We start from the raw sequence: 7312 nt of genomic DNA on the forward strand, positions 1-7312 counted from the left end.
AGGCTGGTGGTTCAAACCCACCAGCCACTCCTCGGAAGGAAGGTTGGGCAATCCTACTTCCGTAGTGATACTGCCTCAGAAACTCAAGGAGGGGTGGCTATGGGTCGGGGCTGACTCGACAGCAAACAACAACAACAACAAATATATATATATACACACATATATATTTATCTCCAGTCTGCCACTCTGCCTTTTGCATGGGGTGTTTAGATGATTTACATTTAAGGTTATCACAAACAGCATAGTGTCTATCTCACATATTTTACTATTTATTTTTTGAATGTTTCATATCTTCCTTCTTGTCTTATGAATATTTCTTCTTAGTGATTTCTTAGTGTTTACCACATACATTACATTACACAACATACAATTACAACAATGTTTAATATATGATCAACAGTGAACATACAACCTTAACATAACAAATGTAAGCTCTTTCTTTCACTATTTATATTAATGCATTCCATTAAATATCAATATACAACCTATAATCAGTTAGTTTACTTTTTACTTATTTCTTAATATTGTTGCCTTTCCATTTGGAGTATACAGGAAAAAAAAAAAAAAGAAAAAAAAAAACATGTCTGCCATCAAGTTGTCTTCTGACTCATCATGACCCTTCCCTGGGTTTCCAAGGTGGTATCACTATGGAAGTAGATAGCCCAATCTTCCTTCTGAGAAGTGGCTGGTGGGTTTGAATAGCCAGCTTTCTGGTTATCAGTCAAATGCCCTAGGCACTATGCCACCAGAACTCCTCCATTTGGAGTACTACCTTGAAAAGTACTTTAAAGGCTGGTCTGATCATGGCAAATTCCCAGAGTTTCTGCTTTTTGGAGATGTCTTTATTTCTTTGTTTTGAAAGGCAACTTTGCTGGGTAAATAATTCTTGGTTTCCAATTGTTTCCTTTCAATATTTCATATATGTTACTCCCTTGCCTTCTGGCTTCTGGTTTCTGGGGAGAAATCCACACTGGTTCTTCACTTGGAGTGTTATAGTTCACTTTTTTTTGATACTTTTCATTTCTTGCCTTGTCTTTAGTTTTCAAGAACTTTATTAAGATATGCCTCAAAGTTTATCATGTTTTCTTTCTGATTAGGGTTTGTGTAGCTTTTCGTATTTACAGACTTGGTTCTTTTGCAGGTCTGGGTAATTATCTCTTGGGAAATTTTCCCTGGGCATTTGTTGCTGTCATGGTGCTCTGGGATTAAATAATTTTAATGTTAGATTTCTTTCTTTCTTTTTTCTATCTAGTAGTGTTCCCTAATCTCCCTTCCCATCTCTGATTTCTTAAATGATCCCACATTTCATTTTGTGTTAATTTGCTTTTCTTTGTTTTTCTCTTGAGATTTGATAAGTTCAGGTATTTTGTCTTCTAGTTCACTTGTTTCTTCTTCTGTCTGTTTTACTATTGCTGAGGGCTTTTCTTGTTTTTTTCTAATTCATATGCTTTATTCTTCATTTTCATTGGTTCTATTTTTTTTTAAATCTCTCACTTTCTTTCACCATTTGTTTCCTATATATCATGAAACATATTTAGCACTATAGTTTGAGAATTACCAATTATTTTCATTATTCTGACTTTTATAAGAGATTTCATCTTCATGTTTTGCTTTTAGTTCTTTCCTGTTCCTTTGTGATTTCCCTAACTTTTATTTGACTTAGGCTTTTTTTTGTGTGTGTATGTGTGTGTGTATTGTATTTCTTTTGGAAGAATTTTCTAAGTGGGCACCCTAGTGGTCCAGAAGTCAAGTGCCCAGCTGCCAACTCAAAGGCTAAGGTTTTCACCCATCAGCTGCTCCATGGATGAAAAAGTAAGGGCGACTACCTACACAAAGATGTATACATAGCATAGGAACCTTACAGGGCAGCCTTTCCAGCCCAGCAGGTTCACTGTGAGCTAGAATGACCCAGTGGCAGCAGGCTTCATATCTTCTCCTGAGACTCACTAGATGGAACTCATATCCTTAGATTTCTTTCAGTCCTGGTTCAGGAATTCTGAATGCTTGGTCTCTGGAATTCATTGTGCATATGTGGGAAGGTGGGAGTTTAGTTGTTCAGAGGTGCTGCCATAAGTGGTGGGGCTCGATTTTCCTGTGACAATAGTGTGGGTCTCTCTTTATCTTTCCCTTACTGGTACCCCTTCATAGACACTCCCTTGTTGTCCTTCTATATCCTTTGTTCCCATCACTGTCAAATTTTGTCCTCACCCTGCTGGTCCTAGTGTCCATTCATCATTGAAATTCAATAGTGCTCTCACATAGTCATTTTTCTCCCTTCTCCTCCATCGAATTGTGCAGTCTGCAAACTCCCACAGCCAAATCAAATCACCTTAAAAAATGTGCTAGGTCTTCCTCAGATTAGCTCTTTTTCTTTATTCCATGTTTAGGATGTTACTCAGACCCCATTCCAAAATGACTGCCACAAGTGAGAGCTCCTGATTTTAGAGGGCAGGACCTCCTAGCTTCTGAAGCAATTGCAACCCTCCTTTCCCCAGTTTCTGGTTTCACATTGAGTTTCCAATACCTCAGGTGCTATCCAGAGTTGTGAAATTTCTGTCTGCTCTTATTTTCTTTCATTGTTCAGTGAGTTAGTTGCTGGAAGAGCAAATGAGATTATCTGTGCACTTCACCATCTTGTCTGGTAAGATTCTGAGTCAGTGTTTGACTGGATTGTATTAGGAGAATTCTATATGAAACTAGTTGTCTTCAAGTTCAATATACTTTTTCAGGGCAAGAGACATCTTTCAATAAATGTAATTTGTTTTGTGTCATGTTGAAAGAAGTTAATAATTCCCTCCCTACATCAGTAATACTTTTGTGATGCTTGAGAGATACAAAATATATTGTTATAGTAATAAAAAAATACTATCAATGAAGTAAATATTCATAATATAAATTAAAAACGTAAACATTAAACAAGATATGCAGAGTATAGGAAATGTTTTGCTGAATTATAGACTAAGCACTGTGTGTATGAAAGAAGGAAAAGGAGAGGGAGAATGTGTGTTAGTTCAGAGTTGGCTTCTTTTTCCATATATATGTATTTTTTATGGTATTGTTGTTAAGTACTGCCAACTCAATTCCAATTAATAGTGATCCTATGTCAAACAGATATAAATGCTGATGGATCCCACAGCATCATTACAATCATTGCTGTGTTTGCATCCACTGCTGCAAATCCTGCATCAATCTATCTCACATATGTCTACAGCATCTTGTTTATTAGTGTCTCTTTATAATAGGATGGCATTAACAGAAAAATAAAGCACATATTCACTAGGCTTCATAATTATCCTATTAGATATCATTTATCTATTTGTAGATTAAATTAGCAAATGTTTAATTGTTCTATGATGTAAGAAAAATATAAATACAAATCAGTCAAATTCTGGAAAGGAAATAATGTGTAAATAAATTAATGATGTGGTAATAATGAATGGATACAGAAAGTGATAAGTGCTCCAAACAAAATAAAGCTAAATAATGTTTTGGTCTCACTGAAATTTGAACTTCAATCACTGGATCAGTGTCCAGAGTGCTAACCATCACACCATTCATCTGTCAGTTTGTTATACTGCATGGGCTTAGATGTTGCTGTGATGCTGGAAGCTATACCACCAGTATTCCAAACACTAGCACAGTGACTCATGGTGGACAGATTTCAGTGGAGCTTCTAGACTAAGATAGATAGGGAAGAGGGACAGGGCCATCTACTTTTCCAAAAAATTGCCCACTGAAAACTTTATGAATAGCAGTGAAACATTGTGATACATTACTGAAAACAGTATGAATAGCAGTGCAACATTGTCTGATATAGTGAGGAATATGAGCCCCTCAGGTTGGAAGGCACACAAAATACAACTGGGGAAAAACTACTTTCTCAAGCTAGAGTCTATGTTAGTGATGTGGCTAAAGTAAAGCTTTCTGGGACCTGTATCTGCTGATGTGGTATTACTCAAAATGAAAAGTATCAGCTAGAAACATCAATTAATAATCATAAAATGGAATGTACAAAGTATGAATCTAGGAAAATTGGAAGTTGTCAAAAGTGAAGTTGAGCATATAAAGCTCTATATCCTAGGCATTAGTGAGTTGAAAAGGACTGGAGTCGGCCATTATGAACTGGTAAATCAAATGACCTGCTATGCCAATAATGACAAATTTAAGAGGAATGATGTTGCATTTGTTATCAAAAAGAACATTTCAAGATATATCCTACAGTACACTGCTGTCTAAAATAGGATAATATCCATTTGCCAACAAGGAAGATCCATTAGTGCTAATATTATTCAAACATATGCACCAACCACTAAAGGCAGAGATGAAGAAATAGAAGATTTTTACCAACTTCTACTGGATGAAATTAACCAAGCATGCATCAAAATACATTGATAATTACTGGCAATTGAAAAGTGAAAGTTGGAAACAAAGAAGCAGCATCCATAGTTGAAAAATATGGCCTTGGTGAAAGAAATGGTGATAGAGACCATATGATAGAATTTTGCAAGACTAATGGCTTATTTATTACAAATACCTGTTTTCAACAACATAAATACATGTAACTCACCAGATGGAATACACAGGAATCAAATTGACTACATCTGTGGAAAGAAATGATGGAGAAGCTTAATATCATCAGTCAGGAAAAAGCCAGGAATTGACCATGAAACAGACTATCAATTGCTCATAAGCAAGTTCAAGTTAAAACCCCAAATACCAAACTCACTGCCCTTGAGTTGATTCTGACTCCTAAAGACTCCTCCTTGGGTTTCTGAGGTGGTATCTGGTGTCATAGATCTTGGCTGAAAGCAAAGAATACCAGAATTGTGCTTACTTGTGTTTTGTAAACTATGCAAAGGCATTCAGCTGTGTGGATAACAAACTATGGATAACATTGTGAAAAATTGAATCCCACAACCTGAAATTATGCTTATGAAGAAATTTTACATAGACCAAGAGGTTGTCATTCAAAAAGGGGATTCTGAAAGGTATAAAATAAGAACAGATGTGTGTCAGGGTAGTATCTGTCCAGCAGACTCACTCAATCTGTATGCTGAGCTAGAACACAGTGTCATAATTGGAGAAAGACTCACTAAAAACCTGTAATACATGATATGTAGGTGACCCAACCTTTCTTGTTGAAAGTGAAGATGACTTGAAGCACTTACTGATGAAGATGAAAGACTACACAGTCAATAGTATGGATTCCACCTCAACATAAAGAAAACAAAAATCCTCACAACTGGACCAATAAGCAGCATCAGGATAAATGGAGAAAAAATTGAAATTGTCAAAGACTTTCATTTTACTTGGATCCACAGTTAACAACTCTGGAAGCAGCAGTCAAGAAATAAGACTTCGTATTGTGCTGGACTCGATGGCACACAACAACAACAATCCACTGCAAACGACCTCTTTAAAAAGTGCCGAATAGCAAAGATGTCTCTTTGAAAACTAAGATGCCCCTGACCCATGCCATGGTATTTTCAATGGTCTCATATGCATGTGTTTGCTGGACAGAAACAAAGAAGACCATAGAATTGATGCTTTTGAATAGTCGTATTGGTGAAAAATACTGAAAATACCATTGACTGCTAGAATGAACAAGTCTTGGATGAAGTACAGCTGGAATGTTCTTTAGAAGAGAAAATGGCTAGACTTTGTCTCACTTACTTTGGTTATGTTCTCAGAACAGACCAGTGCCTGAAGAAGGATATCATGTATGGCAAAGTAGAGGATCAGTGAAAAAGGAAGACCTTCAATGAGATAGATTGACATAGTGGCTGTGACAATGGATTGAAGCATAGCAAAGATTGTGAGGATGATGCAAATCCACGCAATGTTTCATTCTAGTGTACATGGTGTGACTGTGAGTTGGAGTTGGCTCAGTGGCATCTAACCACAACAACACAGGTAAGCCAAAATAAAGTGTGTGTCACATGAATGTGTACTTTACCTATTATATCAGAATGTCCACTCTATAAGACATAAGTGACCCAAGGCCTAAAATATATGTTAAGTGAAGATGCACAGAAGGTCATTTAAGAAGTTGAGAGTAAGTACAGCTTTTGCAATAAGGAGATAATGTTTGTTCATATCAACAATGGAAAGGATGTGCAGATACTGGAACACAGCTTGAGTACTAGAAAAACAGGAGAGGGGTTGTAGAAAAGAAATGAGATCATGCTGAAGAACACAGTTGGATTCTATTTCTGCTCTATTAGAAATCCACTGACACATCATGAGCAGGGGCATGACTGATGTGATTTATGTTTCATACGTGCACCCTGGCTGCTACACAGAGACTGGATGTAGATAAACAACTTATTAGACTACATGAGTTGTCCCAGAAATAAATGATATAAGAGGCTATGTGAATGATGATAACTTTAACTGAGGTGGAAAAGAGTGAGAAACAATACTTTTGGTCCTGGACCAGAGAGAAGGGTTGGGGAGAGAAGCTCAGTGATCTATTCTTGACACGTCTAAACTGAAAACTTTAATTAAATCATGTGGTTGATGATTATAAATGACTGAAATCATTATACATTGTTTATACCAATTTAAACCCAAATTAGGCATGTGTCAATGGAACAAATTATATTAAAATTTAAACTACAGTCTCAATATGAGCTATTCACAATACATATGCATTCACATTTTATTCTTTATATGCATTACTTGAAGCTAAAGGCAGAAAAATGACAAATGCATAATCTTCAATAGAACTGTAATCCATTGCCCAACTGTCACTGATACAATTCTCATCAGTGCTAAAAGCTTGGCAGGTATAATTCAGCTTATCAATTCTACACAACTAAGTGGAGGTCAGAAAATGTATTTTTAAAATATAACACAAATCTCGTTGCATTTGTATTTTTATTCTCTCAGCATAGTGGCTAAAGCACTTGACTGCTAACCAGAAGGCTGGCATTTCAAACCCACAAGCCACTCCTCGGAAGGAAGGTTGGGCAATCCTACTTCCATAGTGATACTGCCTCGGAAACCAAGGAGGGGTCGCTATGAGTCAGGGCCGACTTGACGGCACATAACAACAACAACAACTGTTAATGTGAGATATCTTTTGATTCACAATATTCAGCTGAAATAATTAAATTCTGAGCTCCTAAATTCAAAGAGTTGGGATTAAACACAAAGAACTTGTTATTTGATGACAAGCTATGCAAGTATTTACCTGTCTGTATTTATTTTAAAGACTTTTGGCGGCTCAAGTCATGTTTCCTCTCATTGAGAATACTGCACAATCAGTAACAGCATGTAAAGATTTAACATACTTCTTGTTGTTGTTGTT

This window comes from Orycteropus afer, unplaced genomic scaffold, assembly GCF_000298275.1.
Source record: "Orycteropus afer afer isolate SDZICR_OR568_19922 unplaced genomic scaffold, OryAfe1.0 scaffold00353, whole genome shotgun sequence".
In the NCBI taxonomy this organism is placed as follows: Eukaryota; Metazoa; Chordata; class Mammalia; order Tubulidentata; family Orycteropodidae; genus Orycteropus; species Orycteropus afer.